The sequence below is a fragment of the Adiantum capillus-veneris genome, chromosome 10, assembly GCF_014529385.1.
Source record: "Adiantum capillus-veneris isolate H3 chromosome 10, ASM1452938v2, whole genome shotgun sequence".
In the NCBI taxonomy this organism is placed as follows: domain Eukaryota; kingdom Viridiplantae; phylum Streptophyta; class Polypodiopsida; order Polypodiales; family Pteridaceae; genus Adiantum; species Adiantum capillus-veneris.
This window is the reverse complement of record NC_140940.1, coordinates 61,264,737-61,289,812: the sequence shown is the minus strand read 5'-3', so window position 1 is coordinate 61,289,812 and position 25,076 is coordinate 61,264,737. Positions and strand designations below refer to the sequence as shown.

Below are 25,076 nucleotides of genomic sequence, written 5' to 3'. Positions count from 1 at the left end.
ACCATTCTTGCACACATGTCATGCATCTATTTAAATGCTAATCACCGCCATAATCTCATGGAAAATAAAGAGGCACTCCTATACCCCATCCTCTTCCAAATGAAAAATGCACATTTTTGAGAGGGAATTTAATTATAGAGTTCCACTGTTCACTGTCTTTTATGGCATGATTGGACTCCCCTAGCATAGGACATCGTAGCACCAAATGCTCCCACACACGTGTAATTTGTGAAATTTCCGCTTCCTCTATTTCATCGACCATTGCAATTTGCATTTCCCTTATAGCCCTTAATGCAGTATGGACAAGGATATAGATCTCCAGCCCCTTGTTTTCACCTTACAATGTACTTGATTGTTTTCAAATCACCACCTAAGTGCTAGTCAACTTCAAACTCTGCTGTGTCATCTACTTGGAGTTTTTCCCTAGCTAGATGTGCCTTAATGAAATCTGTTATCCAAGAAATGCGTTCAAAAATCCAAGCAAGCATTCCATGGGTCTCCTTGGGAACCCCAATAGCACCAAGTCACCAAATTTATTTCTTCCACTGCACATCGAAAGATGGTGCACAATATTCGTTCATAGTTGTACACTTTGCATGAAATAATACCTCGTTTATGAGAGTAATACTCATCCTTTCTAGTCTTCATTTCTTCACAATCTGATACTTGTCTAGATTGAGCACAAACACCAACTTTGAACCTATCAGTGGAAAATGTCCAAAATAACATATAGTTTCAAAAAAAAGACTATGCATTACTAAAGCCTCATCATTAGGTGTACACATTAAAAGGGAATCATTGCCATTTGAAGACATCTCACATCAACAAAAATATTATTTGACATTGAGTAAGGAAATCCCTTATCCACCCTCTTTGCACATACGCTTGCATTGGTACCTTTTCTTACTCCTTTTGACCGCTTGGTAAAGATGGATAGATGCATTATCTCCTTTGTGTGCAAATAGCCTCTAATGTGAAAGTACAGATCCTCGTTTGAGGCCTTCTTAGAAATATTGACCTTAAGTGGTATAGGAAAAGTATTCTCAAAAATTACTCTTTCCATTAAAGCATCCTTAAGGAGACCATATAAGGCAATGTAGCCCTTAGTACTAATTCCCACTTCATCACAAGCCTTCTGTACATCAACATCGCTCGCAAGATTTGAAAACTTTTCCATCACCTCCTTTGTGAGAGTATTGTTTAAATTTTTTGCATTTGGTGCTCGTAGAAGGCCTACGACATCCAATATCTTGAGGCACAAACTCAATAAATGGATGCCATCTTTGTGGTTGTGGCCACTACACAGCTCTTGGATAAAATTCCTAAAAACATTACCAAAAAAGAAATTTAAAGCATAGATGGGAGTGTAGCAAAATGCACCTTGTAGCTATAAACCTTCTTTTTTTAGCACCACCTTCGGGGGCTAAAGTCTCTATGGCATTGAAGATCCTCTTACGTTCCCTTGTACCTAACGGCGTCTTTTTAAGATGCAAGATTGTATCTTCAATATTTTCAATCTTAGCATCCTTCTCTTCTATCTGTAGCTTAAGATTTTTTACTTCCTTCTCTGCATGAACGATTCTTTCGTGCAATTCGCTAGTGGTACGGGAAAGAATTTGACATTGATGCAAAGAACATCATGCGCTTTTAGCTCCAATAGTCGACAATCGCTTGCAATATCCAAGAATACCTTGCTCCCCTCTATCTACATATTGTAAGAATGAAGCAAGATTATTGAATGTTGGATACACATTGATGGCTGGAGCATTAGGGTAGAGACAGCCATGCACCCAAAGGTGGGCACACGTGAAGCACGTAGGTGTCACTCATCTTTCATTTAAAGATCCATTGTATGCAATGAAGATCTTCAAAATCCACTTGCATGGACCTATAGTGGATCAACAAGTTATAACAAAGCCACCAATTATGGACATCGCTCGTGATGATGTTATTTTATTCACTTGCCATGGTTTGTCACATGGATCATCCAATGCTCATTTCATGTTTTTGGAATGGCGGCCATGTAGAGAAGGGGATAAAAGATTGCAATGCAGCTCATTTCATGTTTTTGGAATGTCGGCCATGTAGAGAAGGGAATAAAAGAGTGCAATGCAGATGGAAGTCAACCTACCGCTAGCAATTATGTGACCACTAAAGGAGTAGTAGAGCTATTGCACAGTAACATTTTGCAGATAATTAATTCTCTTGTTCAGACCTTGAAGTATCTACATGCACACGACTATCTCTACAATGACGTACACTCCTGCAACATGATGCTTCATTTTTGACAGAAGGGGGTCTATGCAGGCATTGTGGATTGGAGTCATGTACAAAGACCAAAACAGCGGCATTATTTCCTCCACTCAGCAACTTTCAAATAGAAACTAGAAATCAAAGCAAGAGATATTTTTCATGGGCCTCCCAGAATGCATATCTACTAGTCCCCCTCCATGTAAATATTCTCCATATGTCATACTCGTAAACAACTCTTAAAGTGCATGTTGGTGCCTCAAAAGAAAAACAAAAGTGATTGTTTAAGCAATGTACTTACCCACCTTGAGAGTGGCAAGCGAAACAATCCCTTAACTCTACCTAACGCTTTTGATCTTTCTCGTTGTCTAAATGGTGGCCATAGAGTGGGCTATGACATTGTAATGATTTTTGGTCTATGACCAGCTGATGATCAAAGTGATGATTTGATTGTTGTCTTTTATCTAGTTGAAAATGTAAATTGTATAATTAATCAAGTTATCTTGTGTCTTTTCTATGACATGGTGATAGATATTCTGTCTCTTTTTTGCACCATGATTAAATTATCTTGTATTTTTCTTTCAAGGTTATAAGTAGGTGAACATCAAGTAGTATAGCATGACTATCTTTCATAATTTTCAAGTAATCACACCGGGAAAAACTTATAGGACTTAAGTCACACATCTTCGTCCGCATGAAAAACACCAGCGATATCATCTACTTCATCCATATTAGAGCATTCTGAAGCTATCTCCCATTCCATATCACCATCATTATAGCCATGGGTTTAGAAGACACCGTAGTGTTTTTGTGTTGCTCTTGTTGCAATGCTCACTGGCTTATGGATAAATCTCATGTTGCAGATCTCTCACAATTTCCACTTGATGCTGCAATAGATAAAACCTTTACTGCAATGTGTTGCAGATCCACTTTCTTTCGCCATACTCCTTCCATTGTATAAGCACACTTGTGTGTGAAATGGCATATATATGCCATGGATCCAGGAACATACAAGTTATGTTAGCATAATCAACTCGCTGATGAAAAGCAATTTCCCCATCCTCCTGTCCCAACAGTTAAGAGTTGACTGTTTTGAAGTCGGTCATGAATTTTTTGTTGGCCGATTGTTGATGCATTCGGGATTTGGGATCCAATACAAATGAAACACCATGCAATGGCATATGCAACTGCACCATCGCATGTTGGCAACTGTGATTATGAAAGCTTTGTTCTTTGCACCAATGCCAACATGCTCTATTACTTTGCACAATGCGTCTGACATGTACCAATAAACTCGACCAAAGAAGAAATGGTTTGTCCGGACTGACAATCCTCTCTACATTGTGCCAAAAAGTTGTCAAGTTCACAAGTTGTGCACATCTTGTAGTTGTCTTTTAGTAGCTAGGATACTTGCTGAGCCATGCATCCCATCGTCTATCAGCTACAGTTTCAATCAAAGCAGGCTTCACTTCTTGCAAGGTGGCAAGAACATGATATGCGATTGCAAACCTTGTCGCACAAAATATCTATAAAGTTTTATTGGGTGATTTTTATTCGAAAAAGAGCATATAGAAATTGATGCTCTCTAAGAAATTTCACCACATGGTTTGCATCGAGTAATAATACACCCGTATAATATGGGATAACCTATAGTATGCTCGTGTATGGTGTATTATATGGATTGCGTATAACATATAATGCAGCTTAGGCAGGCGCGGGTTCCCGTAAAAATGCACACATGGACTCATGGCGAGTTCAGACTCTCCAAGCACAGCGAGCCCACCAAAGATTTTCCCTCTCTCTTCTATTCACACAATGCAATTCTATGGTGAACATGTTTTGCATGTGAAATTTTTCTCATTAGAAAAATAGAAATCAACAGTTTAATTGAGATTCTTATGCTTGCAAAAGCTTCACGTGTTTGACAACATTAGATTTTTTCAATTATTAGAATTTATGTTTTTGATAATTAGAAAAAAAAAGACACCATCTTTATCATGAAGGAAACTACTTCGTTTCGTAATGCAATTAACATCGAAATATAATCCAAGGTAAGAATTTAAAGTAAGAATGTGTCAAACTCAACATGCAACATAAAAAAGGAGGACAAGTTTATATCTTTTCATGATTGTGCTTTTACGGATTCAAATAGTTTGCCGAAGGTGGAAGGAGGAAAAAGACCAAGCTGAGAGATTCCTGATTAAGTGGCCTTGATTTTTATCCCCATTCCAAAGCTTGCAGATCGGTTAAAACCTCTTGGGAAACATAGTAGATGACAAAAATTATCTTGTGCCTGATTTGTGTCAAAGGGTGATGGAAAGACATCTTTGTAAGAATTTTCTATGTATTCGCTATTGAGTTTGCATGTTTGGTTTTCTAAACGGTTTCATTTACACATATGACTCTTTGTAAGTTACTTGTATTGTACAGTGTATTTTTTTCTACGATCTTTGGTATTTCTCAAGTATTTTTTTCTACATTGTCTTGTTGCACGACGGGCACACGCATAGACATACACACAACAATACCCAGTTTCTCATAGTACAGAGTGTATATATTTGAGTGATTATTCCAAGGTATATCAAAGGGAAAACTAACACAAGAAGATTTAGAAATTTTCTCATGTAGGAAAACGGAGTCTTTTTCATCAGTGTTTTTCATTCAATGCATAACATAATGAGCTTCTGCTCAAGAGGGACCGCATACCTAGCTAGGTACGATTGGGGGTAGGGGACCACTTGGCCAATGGTCCCCTGCCTCCAATCGTACCTAGCTAGGTATCTGGTGCCTCCCTCAAAGAATCTCATGATGTTGAGGTAAGTCACAAGGTGGGAATTATAGTGAGAATTTGTCCAATTTAACTTCTTGTGGATAACTTAAAATGGATGAATTCCAAGCACTAGTTGAGGCAACAAATCAAATGCGAGAAGTGCTTGAAGCAACAGCTTGTATACAGTTCTCAATGATTCCAAATTTTGAGTACAAAGTGAAAAGAATGAGTCAAAAGGTCAGGTCAAGGACGTGATGGTTCCAAAAGTTGACGAGTAAAGAGACAAATGAATGAGTTGCTAATGACAATCAGCACAGCATGGTGGCAGAGGCAACGGAGAGGGGGAATTCCACAGCGCTGACGTAGCGAAAGGTGACGCCCTCGCTCGGTGCCAGTGCACCATCGGCCTTCACAACACAGTCGTTCAAGGCTACCCGCTTGAACAACGCCGGATTGACGAAGCTGTCCGACCCAAACGCGCCGCATTAGACATGAATGTCACGGAAGGAGCAGCCATCGATACACGTGTTGATGTCCTCCTCTGCCTTGCACTGCGCTTGTATTGCAAGTAGCTTTCGACAGCCACCGCTTGTAGCCGTCCATGCAGAGACGGCGACATGAACTTTATGCGGCTGCAATATAGCGTTACCTGCAATAGTCGCGTTATTGGCGACGGAAATCTGCAAATTAGGGCACAGAAACATTGCCACAAGCACCACATTAACCCAGAAGATGTTGCGGTGATGGCCTTCTGATGATCCTCGCTGCATCATGACCATAGCTCCTGATCTAATCGTGGCGTTTATACAAAATCTCACCCAAATTTTCTATTGCACTACTTATTTTGCCCTACAAACTGAGCTCCCATATATATAGACCCGGCCAGAAATTATAATTTCCGGAACTTGGAGAATTTGAGCTAATTTTTAATATTTTTACACTATTTTCCTCATAATGCAGGCCTCCGGAGTTATTCCTTTCCCTCTTATTCTCGATCAACATTTTTGAACTTCAAAGAGGCATAGTTATAAGTTGAGACACACTTTTCCCCAAGACCAGACCACCACATCAAGAAAGAAAGAAACAGTAAAACAGTCATAAGAGTGGATTTTTGTCCTTGAGAATTCAATTATTCAAGTGTCTCGGTTTCATTTGTGCACTTTGTTAAGATCGGCACATTGTGTGTGTGTGTGTGTGTGTGTGTGTGTGTGAGAGAGAGAGAGAGAGAGAGAGAGAGAGATCAGCATGCTTGGGCCCACCACCTTATTTACATTGTGACAACCCTCTAACATCTTATGAAGGTTGTTATGGCCCTAGCCGACACTCATTGTCTGCATTTCTCTCGTCCCATATACTTAATCTAAAGTGTGTAGATGCGCGCACCAACTGTCAATAACATGTTATGGTACAACCATACAAAAATTGGCATAGCTACAAAAAGGACTTGCAAGCTACTTATTAGAAGGCAATAAATGATGCATATGTGACCATTCGTGAGACATAGTCATTTCAAAAAGGTGCCAATGCATTTGCTTCGTGTGCCTATAAATTATTAGCCATGTCCTATGTAACCTTGATGAGACTCATATGTACTAAACCATTCATGAAAAGGGATCTACATAGTGTGGCTAGTTTCTATTGGAGAAATGACACTACAAGAATGGAGGGAAAACCCAACCCATTGGTCAAGGGGCATGAACACCCACTAGAAGCTCACATGTAATTTGATAAAAACTACAATATTTTAAAAAACAACCTCAAAAAAGCTCATTATGAGTACTTCAAAGTTCTAGATACTATCTAAAAAATCTTGAAGTGTAAGGCTTGTTGCTTCGTTGTCAATGTTAGGGAAAGAGTATGGTCTTTCTTCGAGAGACTCTAGGACCAAAAAGTGAGATTCCAAAAGGTTTAAGCACTTTCTCAAAAGCCTTGAGTAGAAAGACAATCCCATCTGCCACCTTAGATGTATAATCGTGAAGAGTGTGTGCACGAATGTGTGCCTACTTGGTGTGGTGTGCGAGGAAGGAGAACATAGAGAGTTTTGGGTTGATTTCTCACTTAGGATTGAAATGCCTCACTATTCGTTATTGAAATGTATTACCAATAAATAGGGAGAAGGTTGGTACGGTCTGTGTGATGGATATCCTACCAGCTCGCACAAACCCTAATCTTTCTCCCTTGAACACCGACATGGCCCAAGAGGCCTATGTATGTACAACTTGTACAACCATAAAGCATCCAAGTGGTGTCACCATACACCCATTATGTCCATGCAATGTGAAGAGTGCTATGAGGGTAGGCTCTTTGTGAGATCATCCACAGGGTTGTCATCCATATGAACCTTGACTAGCTCCATGGGCTTCGTACCCAATATATCGTGTATCACATGATAACAGACTTCTATGTGTTTGACTTAGAGTGAACAAGGGGTTCTTCTCTAATGTAATGACACTCTAACTATCACAATACAACACTAGAGTTTGAGTGATGTCAAGTTCTCCCACAAGGTGACCTAATCACACAGCTTCCTTGGTAACATCAGAAATTGCCACATACTTTGTCTCTGTGGTGGCGGAAGATGACATATAGTCTTAGGGACATGATCTCCATGATGACACGGTTACTCTAGGAAAAAGGAAAACATAGCCAGAGGTGGATATTTGACTATCCAGACAACCCACATAATCCACTTCTATGTAATCCACAATGGATGCATTACTACTCCCAAAGCATAAGCAGTCGTCTAACATACCCTCCACATATCTCAAGATGTGCTTCAGTGCTTACCAATCCTTTTTGCTAACCATTCCCACTCCAAAAGCAATGCCTAGTCTCATGGACACCATGGCGAACATAAGTATGTCAATTGCTGAAGAATATGGAAACTTGGCCCCTTTTGATTTCTCAACATCAAACTGGGGAGCATCATTCTTGCTCAATTTTCTAAATGACTGCATTGGGTTACTCAATGAGGCATCCCCCCCACCTCCCCTGCCCCTACATTTTAAACATTGCAAGAGCTTGTGAATATACTTTTTGTGTGACAACTCTCCCTTTTGATCTCTCTTGATTCACAACCAAGCAAGTAATACACATCTCTTAATGTTTCATAGAAATCTATGTGCCAAGGGACTGCTTCAAAATGACAATCTTGTCTTTTGGCTTCCCGAAAATAAGCATATCATAAACATAAAGTATCAAGATGATAATTGAACTTCAGGGTATACAAGAAACAATCTTCTTGGCTCCTTTCATATCCTTGGGATTGCATTGTTTTAGGCCATACAATGCCTTACATATTTTACACACCAATTCTGCCCTTCTAGGCTTCTTAGCTTTGACTTCAAAATCCTCTAGTTGTTTTGTGTAGAAATCCTTGTCAAGACCCCCATGAAGGGAAGCCGTCTTAATGTCTATCTAGACAAGTTCCATGTCCTCAATGGGTACTAGTCCAAGTAGAAGATGGAATTTAGTTATCTTGACTACCCAAGAGAAAATCTCATCAAGGTCGACATCTTTGTTCATTTTTCTTATATAGCCTTGTGCAAGGCAAGGCTTGTTTCCCCTCTCATAAATCTATCAGTTAGCAATTTTCATTTTCCATAATCGAGCTGCACTCAGATTGCATTGCCTGATCTCACTTCACACTATCCTCCATCTCAATAGCCTTTTGGTAGTAGATACTAATGACCAACCAACTTTTAGACTTAAACACGGAGTCGTAAATTTTGAGCTTCACATTATGGTCAGACATGAGCAAAGAGAGTCTAGAGAGAGAGAGAGAGAGAGAGAGAGAGAGACTTGCTACACCCACTTGTTGTGAAGTATTCAAGTTTGTTCAAAAGTAAACTAAGCTGTTAGACCGTGGGGGACTGGACCAAGCAACTCTCCACCCAACCGTGCCATATATAGACTCCTAACCCCTAAATATAGCACCCCTTGACCGCATGTCCATCCTGGCCCTTGGCCCTACCCTTGGCCTGACATTACTTCCCCCTTGGAGAAGCGTTTTCATCCTCGAAAACACAAGTGGTAGTATCTTCGTAAGAACACTGATGTTTTCCTTATTGGCATCCTCTAAACGGGCCAATTGTCCATATGACCAATACCTGGTGCAGTGAGGAGGTTCAATGAAACCAAGAGCAACATCTTGATTTTCAACATTGTTGTCCCTTTGCAACCACCCGTATCTAAATGGTAACTCATGATAACTCATGTGAATATCTTGAAAAGGTCATAGGTACTGAAAGATAGAATAGGGAGTGTCCTCATGTCAGACTTCTGAACATTTTGGAACACAGAGAACCACATGTTCACCCCTAACAAAGGTTACATGCCAACATACTCTGTCAGCGCACCTACTAAGTCCTTGACTTATGAAACTATCGGTATCCAACCCCACCACAACAGGTGTTCAAAGTTGAAAACCTAACCTAAGCAAATTCTAAAATAAGGAGAGAATCACCTATTCATAATGCATTGTGCTAATGTATGCTCTTAGCAGATCCTTTAGCATGGTTTACTAACGTATGCGCTTAGCATATCCTTTAGTACTAAATAGAATACTTGTAAGCTGCCCATGGGATGAATAACGGCAGTAAGAGTGAGGTACTTTCCCCAACCACTTACAGACAGTCTTCCACGACTGATGACAAACTATGACTCAACCATTGAGTATCCAGCCATATACTCGATATGGAATGGAGACAACCAACTAGGTTGAAGGTAGATTGGAGGTTCTAGCAACCAATCACTAACATCCATACTCAACCATCACCTTGTATGGCAGGGTGTAAACTCATACGAAATCTGCAAGAGAGATTGCACTAGCAGTGGAAAAGGGTGCAAAAAGAATAAAGTCCATGGATTTGCATGCCGCTCCAAATAAATTTGTGCTAAATACTAGGGCCCATAACACCTAGTGTGCATGCATTTAACACAAACATATCCAAACCGCAATTCCATGACGAGACTTTCCACGATACTTACATAAAAATCTTGCAACAAAGTTGGACCATAATACAATGTGACAACCCGGTCACACCTAGGAACCAACCATGAGACCTTCTCATGAACGTAGTAGACTGTGCAGCAAAAGTTGGACCATAATAGAATGTGACAACCCGGTCACACCTAGGAACCAACCATGAGACATTCTCATGAACGTAGCATACTTTGCTATATGTAGAAACGACCCTCCGTTAAGGTGGTTTCACAGCACTTGTAATCACAACAAGTCTGTACTTAGTACCCGACAATTTTTGGCCACTAAAATTGTTCCTGATACTGTGTGCGTCAATTGGTCTAATGAATGGATGCGACCAGCACCTAGGGACTTCGTCGCGAAACATCATTTCGAATTGGGCGCCAGTGTCAGTCCCAGAGACTCATATTCTCCTTGTGGAATATGTCTCAAGTAAGGATGCCAGGAAAAGTGACATCCATCAAGTACGCGCTGTACTTGTGTGTGGAGGTAACTACAAACACTTTGCGACGTGAGTGAGAGGGACCCTCATTATCATGCTCCACACTGGCTAAACCAAACTCCTTGAGTTCCTAGACCATGTTGTATCCCATGTGACAACATGTGCCAAATCGAACCCTACAAATAGGTTCGTAACAGCATAAGGCAAAAAGGTAGATTGGACACTTGGCCCAAAATACTTTGTGCCGACATGCCCTTGGCATGGCGCTGTAACATTCAAGCGTACTTATACGTCTTGAAAAAAAAAAAAAACAAGCAAAGAATACAAAAAATGGAATAACACCAAATTAATAGATGCGTACCTGGAGGTTTGAACGTAATGTTCACTTACCAGTATTCAAACGGAGAGGAGCACATCTCCTACCTGAAAAACAAACAGCATGGCACTGGGAACCGTGGGTGTTGCCTTTGCAATCCAACCCCTTTGGTTAAAATCTACGTAGTCAAACCCCTTGGTAAGACCCTTTGTAGAAACTGCTCAACTAGCAGGTAACGGCAACCAACATAGTTAACCGCGCGTGTACATAATGATTGGAATCAACTTGAAAAGTTGGGTTTGTCCGCTAACGCTTGGTAGATTGCGGAATTCTTTCCTTGAAAGTCTAACTGAGAGAGATCAAACTGTGATCCTCAATGCAGATCAACTGTGATCCTCAATGCAGATCAACTATGATCCTCAATGCCTATGGGGTGATGTAGCAGTCACCCCTCGGGTCGTACCCCAAAACAATATGTCCATAGACACTCCGTAGTGCTATAGAGAGAGCAGGAAATCCACACAAGTGAACTGCCTAGCTCTAGTGGACAGCCATGCTGTCTCAAGTGATTGCTGCATCTATACTGCCTTGTAAAGATCAGCTGCTGTGAGTTGAAGATGTATCAAAAACTCAAATTGAGTGTCGCACTGAAAACATGTAGTGCAAAAATGACACTGTAAACATGCTGAATGACAAGACCCTTGCTTGTCCATTAACGTCGATGTATACTTCCCTGGGTAGATCTGTTCACTCTTGAAAACAATCACCCAAAGAATGCCAATAGTTGGGTCTTACCCTTGGCCTGACAATGGCTCTTAGCCTGTGTGGCTCATAGCCCTTGTGCAAATTAGTGTTCAATGGACGAACCAATGAAGACTAATTTGAGTAGCATCTTACCCACGTGCTAGCTGAAAGTTAGAGCACCTTGGCTCAGGCTGACTCATGAGCAAAACACGTATCAAAAGCTTTTTAGAAGGTTTTCATTATTTCCTTAAAGAGAGAACGAGAGAGAAGAAGAGCCTGCTGGGCTGCGGAACTTTCCTTGAATGACTATGATGTGTATAGTTGATTGCCATGCTCGTGTGCATCTTATGCCTAACGTGCAACATATCCTAGAAGCATGAAACAAGTTTCTGCTATGACTCTCTCATTGAGAGAGGTAACAGAAAAACACAACCACTTCTTGATCTACTTGCCTTGCAGGGTCGTGTTTGTATGAAAATGACTTAGCATTGGCACTTTGCCTGTGAAATAAGTCCTAGATTTAGGTTCCTTTTAGTATTGTTGGGTGTTGATAGCAACCAACCATCAGGTTCAACAATCCATCACTTAGTCTGTCCTTGACAGAGTTGCGAGTGTGATATCGGAAGCGTAATGCATAAAGTGGTGGAATCCATGCCACCTGCTTAGCATGCCTTGCATGCAAAAATGTAAGCCCTTGGCTACGATAACGGTCTCAAGCGTGAGAACCAAAATCATAAGTGCCGTGCACAGAATAAACTGGTACGGATTCTGTGAGCTGACATTCCCTATTTTGCCAGTTCCCCAAACTTGTGTGCCAAAGCCCTTGATTCCAAATCAATGGCAGTATCTCGGCACAAGGGAGAAGCCGGGCCAAATCACCTTGCTTTGCACAATGACAGTAATTGCCAAGTAAAGTGTAAACAAGGTGACGAAGGAAATTTGGAATGGCGGCCTCTACACCAAAACAAACTCCATTGCGCCACAAGGGAAATGAGATGAGGGCACCACCTAGTCTTGGAAGCGCGGACTAGGACCTCTACACAAAGAGAGAGAGAGAGAGAGAGAGAGAGAGAGAGAGAGAGAGAGAGAGAGAGATGTCACTATGAATGAAGCATTAACCTTAGTGTGTGTACAAGAAATGGATAACTTCAAACACTCCCAACACAAATAGCATGTAGATTACTAAACAACCACTCAAGGATTAGCCAAAATCACATCAAGCACACTCACACACAAACATAAGTAAGAGGAGGGGAGGTTACTAGCATGAAACAATTTGCATTCTAGAATGTGCAAGAATAGAGTGAATGTATGAGCTTTATGGGCTCATGGTGAGTGATACAACGACTGAATGGGGCTGAGGGAGGCTTAAAATTACAAAGGGGAAGGCCTCTTTATATAGGAAAGAGAGTGATTAGGAGTGAGGTTAAGATCCAAGTGTAATTTGTACAAATGAAGCTTGATTAGGGACATTCAACCAATGAAGAAGCTCCTTCCAAGTGATTTGTTGACCAATTTGCAACTAATTGGCTCCATCATCACTTGTGTTGTCTTCACTCCTTCCTCCATAGCTTGAGTCCAAGAGCTTCCTTATTTTAAAATGTAAAGAATCTACATAAAATCAATACATATCTATTAATAATAGAAAGGGGTTGAATGAGAACTTATGAATTACAACAAGATTAAGCATGACTTGAGAGGTGATTAGAAGAGGAATTTGTGATGGTTTTTTGATCTTGAGAGAGAGGAGGAAGGAGGGGAGGGTGAGAAGACTAATGGACGATTTTTAGGGAAGGTCTCAATGTGGAAAAGGAAGGGTGTGTGTGTAAAGGTAGAGGGGGTAGTCTCCACCACAGTTGAAAAAACTAGTGTCCGCCATGTTGGCCATATCTCCTGAACCGTAGATGCAAAAATTATTAAAAAAATATGGTCAGAATTTCCAGCTCATCAGCTACAACTTTGATGAAGACAAAATCCAGCAAAATCATGTGTCTGGTTCCTTCCTTTACCAAGTCTTCCACTTGGGTCCCATCTGTTTGAATCATCATATGGCTCCAAAGCCATGATGATATGAGCCACTCATGACCCTTGAATCATGGGTGCATGGCTCCACAACCACATCATATCTTTTCTTTTCACATTTACATATTTTCCCTTCCCTTTACCACTAGGTTCTCCCTCTACCTTTCACCTCCGGTGAACTAGTCAAGAAAAAATTCCCATCAAATCATTTTTTTAATTTTTCCAAGAGGTTTTTCTCACTCTTTATTTTATTGTAAACCTCTAGAAGCAAGGAAAACCAACAAAATATACTAAACAAAAATTTGTGATAGGCTCGGATCAATGGAAAGAAAAAACAGGAAAAACTTAAACTTGGCTAACCTGGTAGTTGTTGCTGCAACCACTTGTCATGAAATTTTGTAGGAGAAAACTTGCTCACAGATGGCTCATAGCCATATGTGGCTATCGGATAGATGTCTCATAGCCATATCTGATGTCTCATAGATGGTTGATAGCCATATTTGCTGTGCAAGTGGGAGTTGTCGTGTACACAACTTCGCTCTCTTGCGTCATCTATGCCCGTCGGGCATGAAATGAAATAACTTGCAAGCATATTGCCAAATCCTTCCCAATTTTGTATGCTCCTAGCATAGACCAAACGTGGGGAAGCTCAATGCAAGATGCAGAAATTGAAGCCTTGCTTCATATAACTATGTCTGGCCTCATTGCCAACAAATGCTATTGACGACATATGCCATAGCAAAGAGAATCAACCTTGTCGATCATGCACAAAAAATTGACCTTGTCAAGCAATTTCAACTGTAAGTGGTTAGCTCTGGGCTAGCATCTTTGTCGGCTTCTGAAAGCAGTGACAAGAAGTCGGCCATGTGGAGCTCTGTGCACCCTTCATGAAGCCGAGCCACAAGGTGTTCCGATCTCCTTGAGATTCCATGGGCATCAAAAGTGAACTGCTGATGATCCGTGCAGCAGATCAGGGCTGCAAGTACTCAAGCCATGTTGGCATGTGAAACATTGATTCAATGCCAACAAAATGGTAATGCTTAAAACAACTGTCACAAGCCGTGCTTGTACTGGGAGTGTCTAAATTGCACTCATATATGTTGCAGGCAAAGTATATGAGGCTTGTCATGCTTGTTCTAGCCACAGAAGCACCTTGTGCTTGGCATGTGTGTAAAAATAGTTGTTACCAGCCTTGCTTGTGGATGCGAGGCCAAAACACTTACTCGTCTAGTGCATGCAAAAATTACACAGCATTTCTGAAAAACTTTGGCAAACAAAAACCAACTCTATGCATACCTTGCCTTTGAAGGTCAAAGAGCTACATCAGTCGTCATCGCACTTGCTTGCTTGGTTGGTTGCATGCAACCATAATCACCTAACCTCGCTTTTGTGTTGACCGGTATCCCTTTCGATTGCGGGAGAGAGGGATAGAGAGAGAGTGTACATGCCTTGAAAAGAGAACCATGCCATATTTCTCCGCCATGGCTCCACCCTCCTTCCTCCTCTCCACCTTGCTCTGATACCAATGTTAGACCGCGGGGGACTGGACCATGCAACTCTCCACCGAACCGTGCCATATATAGACTCCTAGCCCCTAAATATAGCGCCCCTTGACTGCATGTCCGTCCTAGCCCTTGGCCTGACATAAGCTGGGAACACCACGCTTCCAATAGCAGAAACTTTTGTGCATTGTAAAAGGGTCATCTGGGCAACTCTCGTGCCATGGCATCCTCCTGTGTATATTGCTACTTAATGGTGAAAGGCTCCTTTAGCTCTCGATCCATGGAGCTATACGCAAAAGGGGAAAAAAAACTCATGATATGAAGTTGTTAGAATGAAATTAGTTTGTGACCAGGTGAGGGGAAAATGAGTCTGGGACCCTCTTTGAAGGTTACAAACAAAGATTAATGAAAATTTCCTAAAATACACTATGTTACTTACGATGCACTTTGTTATTGGAACTTTTAAGTCAACCAAAACTTTTGTCAAGGACCATAGATTTTTGCACACTAGTGGCATTCTTAAATGTATGCCATGATGCATGTAAAGAACATAGCATGAAAATGGATTTTAATTCAACATCAGAATTAAGCCTTTTTTAGGATCAACTGAGTTGAGGATCGTAAGTTCAAAATAATGTTTTCATCATAAAAATAAGAAATCATTGAAATTATAATAAATCATCACGAAATAATTAAATGAAGTAAAAACTATCTACATCACCAGAAATCATTATGAAAGAACATCATGGCATCATAAAATAAATCTATAGAATAATAAATATAACAAAATATCATAAAACCATATCATGGAATCACAAAACGGTCATCTTAATCATTACAAATGAGCTTAAAATAACAACATGGTATAATGAATTGACTTCATGCAATAATAATTCTTTCAATTATAATAAATCATCATGAAAAATTATCATCATATTAAAATGACTCTATCTAACAAAAAACTATCTCAATTATACTAAGTCATCCATGAAACAATGCTATGGAACATAAAACCATTTCAATAAGAAACCATCCGTATCATCATGAAAATGTATCTTGGTATTATGGAACAAATCCACGAATGAAAGAAATTCTTACTAACAAAATCAATAGAAGTGACTTCTAATCATTATGAAAATATAGCATGTCTCATAGAACAACTCCATGAAAAATAACTATCTCCATAAAAGATGATTATGAAAATACGTCATGGCATCATGGAACAACTCTATAAATGAATAACCATCTTAGTAATAAATAATCAATATGAATGGATTCTAATATCACCATGAAAATACATCACGACATTATGGAATAGCTCCATGAAAGAATAACCATCTGAATGAAAAATGATCTGTAGGAATGATTTGTAATCACCATGAAAATGCATCATGACCTCATGAAACAACTCCAGGGAATAATAATCATCTCAATGATAAAGGATTAGTATAAATGAATTCTAACATATCATAAAATCATGAAACAACTCGATAAAAGAATAATCATCTTAGTGATGAATGATCAATATGAACACTTTCTAATCATCATGACAACACGTCATGGCATCATGCAAAAACTCCATGGAAGAATAATCATCTCAATGAAAAAGAATCAATATGAACAATAATTAATCATCAAGAAAATGCATCATGGCATCATGGAACAACTCTATAAACCAATAATCATATCAGTAATAAACAACTAGTACGAACAAGTTTTAATCACTATGAAAATGTATCATGGCATCATAAAACAACTCCATAGAAGAATAAACATCTTAATAGTAAACAATCAATACAAAAAATAAATAATCATCAAGAAAACGTATCATGGCATTATGAAACAACTCTATGGAAGAATAACCATATCAACAAGATGAACGATTAGTACGAACGAATTTTCATCATCATGGAAGTGTATCATGGAATCATGGAACAACTCCATGGCATAATAAAAAAAAATCAATACAAATAACTTGTAATCATCGTGAAAACATATCATGGCATCATGGAATAACTCCATAAAATACTAACCATCTTAATAAAATGAACGATCAATAATAACATCTTGTCATCATCATGAAAACACATTATGGCATTTATGGATCAACTCCATGGAATAATAACCATATCAATAATAGAATAATCAGCACGAATGACTTGTAATCATCATGGAAACTCATCATGACATCATGGAATTACTCCATGAAATAATAACCATCTCAATATTAAATGATCAGTATAAACAATTTCTAATCATCATGAAAACGCGTCATGGCATCATGGAATAACTCCATGGAATAATAATAATCTCAATAACAAACAGTCAATACGAACGCCTTGTAATCATCATGGAATGCATCATGGCATCATTGAATAACTCCATGGAGTAATAATCATTTTAAAATAGAAAATAGAAATGAACGAATAATACGAACTACTTCTATCATCATGAAAACACATCATGGAACAACTCCATGGAGTAATAACCATCTCAACAATGATTGATTAGTAAGAACGACTCCTAATCATCACATGAAATTATAAATTTCAATAAAAAATGATCATAACTAAAGACTATAAGTTTTTTATAACTTGGCTGAAAAATGTATCTCTTCGATAAATTATCAAATTATAACTTTTTAACATCTATATGTAAATAAATGATATAAATCAATCAATTATAATGATCATATATAACTCTTTGATTTTTCCAATCAAAAGAGAAAATAATTCATCAAAATAAAACTCTTCAATGAATCGTTAAAATATAACTCTTTGATAAATCATCAAAAATCACAAAGAAGAGAAATAAAGTCAATATCGATTGAAGATTATAAAACAAATCATGAAAATTGTAATTATTTGAGATGTAAGTATATAAATCATTGAAACATAACACTTTAATAATCATATAAAAAGAATAAAAAGAACTATTCAAACATAATTTTTTAACATGAATCTTCGAATACAACACAGATTATCAAGATGTGTAACTGTTAGTAATTTCAATAATATATATATATATATATATATCGATTTCATCTTTATCATAGATTACACACAATCAAAACAAAAAGAAAACTAAAAAGATTTCAAGTGATATGACTTTGATGTAACTCGATGTACATGCATAAGAATATATGTGATATGTATGAAATATAAGTATAAAGATCAATCAATTTATATACTTCTTTCAATATATAAAGCGAATTGAAGATGATGTAAATTTAACATGCTTAATTTTTAACATACATAAAAAGAAAATTCAAGAATTATACAATACGAAGGATTAAAGATGTTGTAATTTCAATATTCTAAACTTTTACTCTATTTCTTTTACACAAATCGCACTACATATAATCCATGAAAAGAAAATCCAAGAATCATCTAGCAAAAAACTCAACACGTATCAATGTAGATATCTAATTGAATACAACATAATTAACTCTTGATCTAAGTTCTTTTATGCAGATCGAAGTGAATATGATGCATGGAAGGTAAATCAAAGATCATAACAAGAAGCTTAACACAAATAGATTTGAAATTTTAAAAACTCATACCTCTTCATGATTTTAATTGAAAACGTGTTGAAAATAGTTATCAATTTCTTGTAAGTTACTTTCGGTGCAGAATTTGACAAATCTGTCATGACCAACAGCTCCGGAACATCCCAAAACCTTGATAACAACTCTTCAAACATTGAAATCCGAGTTTCAAGCAAAAAGTTATGATGCTTTTATATTTTGTTGAATTGCTGATTTTTGTTGCGCCCGCAAGGTGAAGCCGCGCAAGACAAAAAACACTCTATTTTTGTGAAGAAAAAGCAACCATGCTTTGATACCTTGTTGAGAAGTATCATAATAACTAATGTCTAGTTCTCCTAAATGATTTTCTCATGTCAAACTCATCATTTAATATGGGGAAGTGCCAGGGGAGAAAAAGCTAGAATATTGGTTAAGCTGGCAGACCGACCACAGTATGGATCCAAAAGAGGGAAAATAGGGATCTATGTTGGAATTAGGGTTGCAGAGAAACGCACACAGCTTGGAGAAGACGAAGGAAGCTCAAGGCACACAATAGAGAGTGTGTTACTTAGTGTGCAATGGAAAGATAGATAGCCCTAGAGTGATGGGCGTATATACAATGCACGGGGGGAAAAACCTCCTAAATGCCTTTGTGAAAAGATCTGCAAGGTTGTCCTGTGTTGGCACATAAGCCAAGCTGATCTCTCCTGCTGAGAGCCTCTCCCTAACATAGTGGTAATGCACCTCAATGTGCTTTGTGCGAGCATGAAAAATTGGGTTCCTTGCAACTGCCAATGCGCTCTGACTCTCAATGTAGATAGTGTTGGCAGTGTCCTGTCCAACACCCAAATCAGCCATAAGGCGTCTGAGCCATACACACTCAACAGTAGCTGTGAAGACTGCCCTGTACTCAGCCTCACAACTCGAAGTGGCCACAATAGGTTGCTTCTTGCTCAACCATGATATACATGAACTGCCAAGCATGAAACAAAAACCACTTGTGGACACTCGCGTGTCAAAACAACCAGCCCAATTTGAGTCTGAAAAATCATGTAAGTCTGGTGGCAATGATCCCCCCTTGGAATAAAACAAGCCAAGATGTAAAGTGCCACTAAGGTAGCGGAAAATCCTCTTGACAGCCTGCCAATGCTTAGACCCTGGGCTATGCATAAATCTGCTGACCTGTGAGACTGCAAACTGAATATCCGGCCTCGTGTTGCATACATAAATGAGGCAGCCAACAGCAGTTTGGTAAAGAGTGACATCAGCAGGATCACCAACATCATGTAGACTCAACTTCAAACCTGTTTCCATGGGAGTGGCAATAGGTTTGCAATCCTCAAGTCCAAACTTACATAGCGATGTCTCTATGTAACTTTTCTGACACAAGGCAATACCACCATCACACTGCTTAAACTGTATACCCAAATAATGATTCAACGGCCCCAAATATTTCATCTTGAAAGTAGCATTCAGATCAGCCTTAAATTTAGCAATATGTCTCTCATTTGGTCCAGTGATCAGCAAATCATCAACATAAAGAACCACGATGAGAAATACATCACCCTCACGCTTTACATACAATGTGCTTTCTGTTGGACTGTTACGAAAGCCTTGTTTGACCAAATGAGTGTCAGCTTTCTCGTACCAAGCACGAGGAGATTGCTTCAACTCATACAAAGCCTTGTTACATTTGCACACTTTGTCCTCTTGTCCTTTTATGACAAAACCACGAGGCTGCGTTACATACACTTCCTCAAATATGTCACCATTCAAGAAAGCAGTAACAATGTCTGATTGATGTACATCCCCACCAAAATGAGCTGCCAATGCACATAGAAAACTCACAATAGTCATACGACAAGTGGGAGCAAAAGTCTCTTCATAATCTATGCCTTTTTGCTGTGCATAACCCTTTGCAACAAGTCGATCCTTATGGCGATCGATCTCACCATCCGGCTTGCGTTTCAAGTTGTAAACCCACTTCGTACCAATGGCCTTTTTGCCAGGAGGCAAATCACATAAAGTCCATGTGTCATTTTCTATAAGTGCATCATATTCTGATTGCATGGCAGCCATCCAATTTTCTGAATTTTTTGCTTCATCAAAAGTCAGAGGCTCCTCAACATCATGTAAGCTAGACACAGCCAAAGCATAACAATCTGATGCATAATATGCATGGCGAGAGCCTGAATGAGTACGACTAGACAAAGGTGCATCCAATTTACTGTCACGCAAAGTGTGCACCAGCCATTTTGGCATACCTCTAGCCTGCTCATTTTCAGCCCTTTCCTCATCAAGTACATCATGTACATATGCATCAGTAATAGGCTGATCTACGACATTTTCAGAAACCCCCATAGGCTGTACATTTGCCTCATTGGAACTTACATTCGTATTTCCACCACTGAAAAGAGGCAACAAAGTGTCATAAATGTCCTGTGAGCTTACATTACTGTCTCTAGTACATGACAGCAAGGGTTGAACAGAATCTTCCACAAACACTATATCCCGTGAAACCAAAAGACCTTTTGTTTGCGGATTATACAACCTGTAACCTTTGCTTTCAGCACTGTAACCAACAAAAATACATTTGACAGCCTTATCATCCAATTTTCTTCGCTGCACTTGTGGCACCAAAGCATATGCCAAATAGCCAAAAACACGCATGTGCTCAATAGAAGGCTTTCTATCATGCCATGCTTCATGTGGAGTAATAGACTGCAAAGCTTTCGTAGGACACCTGTTAAGTACATTAGTGGCACACATGATGGCCTCAAGCCAAAAAGAATGCGGTAAAGCTTGACTTTTGACCATACATCGTGCCATTTCCGTCAGTGACCTGTTTTTCCTCTCAGCAACACCATTTTACTGAGGTGTATAAGGCACTATACATTGGTGTTTTATCCCACGACTAGCCAGAAATGCATTAAATTCATGAGACATATACTCCCCCCCTCGATCGGAACGGAGGGTGCCCATAGTACATTTCAAGACATTTTCAGCCATAGCCAGAAATTGTTTGAAGCACATAAAAACTTTGGACTTCGCTTTAAGCGGAAATACCCATGCATGCCTGGATTAATCATCAATGAAAGTCATGAAGTACAGGTAATTGCCCAAGGACGGAGTTTGCATGGGCCCACAAACATTACTATGCACAAGTTGCAACCTGCATGTTGCCCGAACTGAACCATCCTTTGGAAATTTAGAACGTTGCATCTTACCCAAAATACAGCCTTCACAAACATGTTTGACAGGTGCTTCAAGAGGTGGCAAAGAAGCAACCATATCAGATTTCTGCAAACGCAGCAACTGACAAAATTCAGATGACCAAAACGTGCATGCCAAAGTTTTGCATCTAAAATAGCCCTTGAATCTGCAACAGCATTTGCAAAGTTTTGTCCACACTTGTCATACAAAGTGAGCTTATACAGCCCACGGCACAAAAGCCCATATGCAACAATTTCATCACCAAAACTGAGATCATGAACTGTACATCTGTCATCCACAAATTTGACTACAAGTCCAAGTCTAGCAAGTGCGGATTCAGACAAGAGATTCTTCTTGATCCCAGGTACATAAAGTGCATCAACAAGTGTGAAGGAACTGCCATTAGCAGCAGTGAGCACAATCTTTCCAACTCCCTGAACTGGATAAGAGGCATTTTTGGCACAAGTGACTGAATTCCCATGAGGGACAGACTCGAGAGAGGTAAACAATTCACGATGTGAGGTAATGTGCTTTGTAGCACCACTATCGAAATACCACACATGTGAATCTGCAGCAACTGATAAGCATGCATCATGGACAGCAGGATTGTAAGTGCACTCTGCGCTAAAAGCCCATTCTACATCAACATCAGCAACACAGTCTCCTTTCACAGAAGACTCAACAATGGTTGCATTTGTAGTGGAACCAGCATTTGCATTGGAACCACCATCTTTCTTCTTAGCCTCTTTGGCCTTCAACTTAGGACACGACTTGATCAAGTGATCATTGGCTTTACAATAATGGCAACGCATCTTATTTTTTCCCTTATCACCAGAATTGCCAGACGAAGTACTGCCAGCAGAAGCGTTAGGAACATAATTTTTGCCACTCGCAGCAGAACCATAAGAAGTGTCTGCATTGCTGTTACCACCCTTTCTTTGAGAAGCAATAAAAGCCTGTTCAACTGCACGCTGTCTAGTCCTATTTTTTCTGGAGAGTGACTCTTGCAACAGCAATGTGCATCATGCATCAAACTTGACAACTTCAGGATTTCCTTGGGTCATCAGTCTCCAAGTACTAGCAAAAGTCTGGTAGGAATCTGGTAAGGTATCAAGAACAGTCTGCACTAGGAAACTGTCTGAAATGACTTCACATGCAGAAATGAGTTGCTCATTGATATCCTTGACACTAGCAAGGAAAGTGTCCATATCATCTTCCTCATGCATAATCTTCGACTCTAGCTCTTTACGCAGCAAAGCAATTTTAGCCTCGTTGCGGCTTGCATAACGTAGCCCTTCCGACAATAAGTTTTTTGGAAATTCCCTTATATGAAAGATTACAACTTTCACACGTTTTTTTTTTAAGTTGAAATTCGGAAATTATGTGGGCAGAGATTTCCACGAGGGATTGAAGAGGATAAGAGAACCCCATATAGTAGTATACTTTCCCTTTAAGGAATTATTATCTCCCACAAAGAAATGTTTTTTTACAAGTGGGATGTGTGACTCCCTCTTGCTAACATGGAAATATTTTCTCCCATGTAGGTGAACTATCCTTTAGGGATTTATTTTCTCTAGCCAAGAGCTTCTCATTATTAATCATGAAAGCAATCTTGCTACCTATTTATTTTTGCTTTTATGGTCTTTTATTAGTAATAGATCCTTCTACTATCACAAGAAGCACTATCAAGAGTCAACTAAATAATAGTGAAACTGCTATTTATTCATTGCCATCATTTTGAAGAGTGAAAACATAAGACTCACCATCATTGAACTTATACAAGCATATTTTCATTGGTTTTCGTTTTCTCACGCGGGATAAAGATGCTCATATAGGCCACCCAATGAGCACCTTTCGAGAAGTTGTATAATGATAAGGGACGCGACGATACACACGATAATAATCGCGGATATATATCTATAACTATTATCACGACTATTGATGACAAACCATGATACATACCAGCCTGCTGAAAGAACGGTCATCAAACACATTGTCAATGATTTCTTCCTTTGGAACGAGTGGAGACCCAGATTCAAAAGGAGACCTATACACAGAGATTGTATCTCTGACATTCCATTGTCATCCATAACCAAGCAGTGTTTTTCCTCTTTTAAAGAGCAAGAAGAATTGTTTAGTGATGAAGGTCTGACTAATCTTCGACATCGCTCCAAATCTACATGCCCAACATAACAACTTCGCACTTTACCTCTAATGTGTGATGAGTCTAAAGTTTACACACCGGCATTGGCATGCTCTTCCTCCCTCTAAAAGCAAGACTATAGACAAGACAAGGAGAGACACGAGAAAAAGCTTGATTTAGCCTTCCGGCCTATGGTCTCGGCCCCTGATGACAAAGCGAAGAAGGAAGAAGACAACACAGAAATGATGGTGATGGTAGACATGATATGCGACCACCTCACTAGATTCCACCAGCTCCCTGCATTCAGAAGAAGATTTGAAAAATTTCTCATGTAAGAAAACGGAGCCTTTTTGAGTGTTTTTCATACAATGCATAACATCATGAGCTTTTGCTCGAGAGGCACCGCATACCTAGCTAGGTACAATTGGGGACAGGGGACCGCCGGCCTCACTGGTGGGGGGGCCTACCCCCAATCCTACCTAGCTAGGTATGCGGTGCCACCCTCACAGAAGCTCATGATGTTGAGATAAGTCAGAATTTGGGAATTATTGTGAGAATTTGTCCAAAACTTCTTGTGATTGTGTTGCCACAACTACTCTTCGACGTTGGTGTTCCCCTTGTCTGTTGCCGTTTTCAGCCTGCGCTGCTGCGTGTCCATAGCCGGCCCTTTGCCTAGCTCCATTCGAGATCCAGCGCAGGGATCCTTGCAGTATCGCATGGGAATGCTGTCGAGGATTGGGGACGACTGCAGGCTCCCGATTCCTGAAGCCGAAGGCACGAGAGCATCCAGCTCGCCAAGCAAACGTGCAGTAATATACGGGTCACGAAAGAGCAGGGGTACGAACCGAGCTCAGAATCCCATAGAAAATGGAGCTCGGAGGGGCAACATCAAGCGGGGAGACCGAGGACTCCGCAGTGAGGAGTGAGGACTCGAGACAGACGTCGACAGGTGCCATATCCAGCTGGCGGAGCCATAACCTTTCTAAAGATTTGAATTTGGCGCTCAAAGAAAACCTATCTACGAGAGGAAGGAGAAGCGGTATCTCCCGCCAAAATACACTTACGACGCATTCAGACTACGCGTTTGCTCTGAACACCTTCCAATCGGCTTTAGGCCGGGTTCAGACGAAACGGTGGCTAGCATCATTTTATTGGCCAAAAAAC

At 39.7% G+C, this 25,076-nt stretch overlaps 1 pseudogene; it reads right to left on the bottom strand.

Moving 5' to 3' along the window:
• Window positions 1–5,328: 5,328 nt before the first annotated feature.
• LOC147448938 (uncharacterized) lies at window positions 5,329–5,799 on the bottom strand (annotated as a pseudogene).
• Between the last annotated feature and the right edge of the window lie 19,277 nt (window positions 5,800–25,076).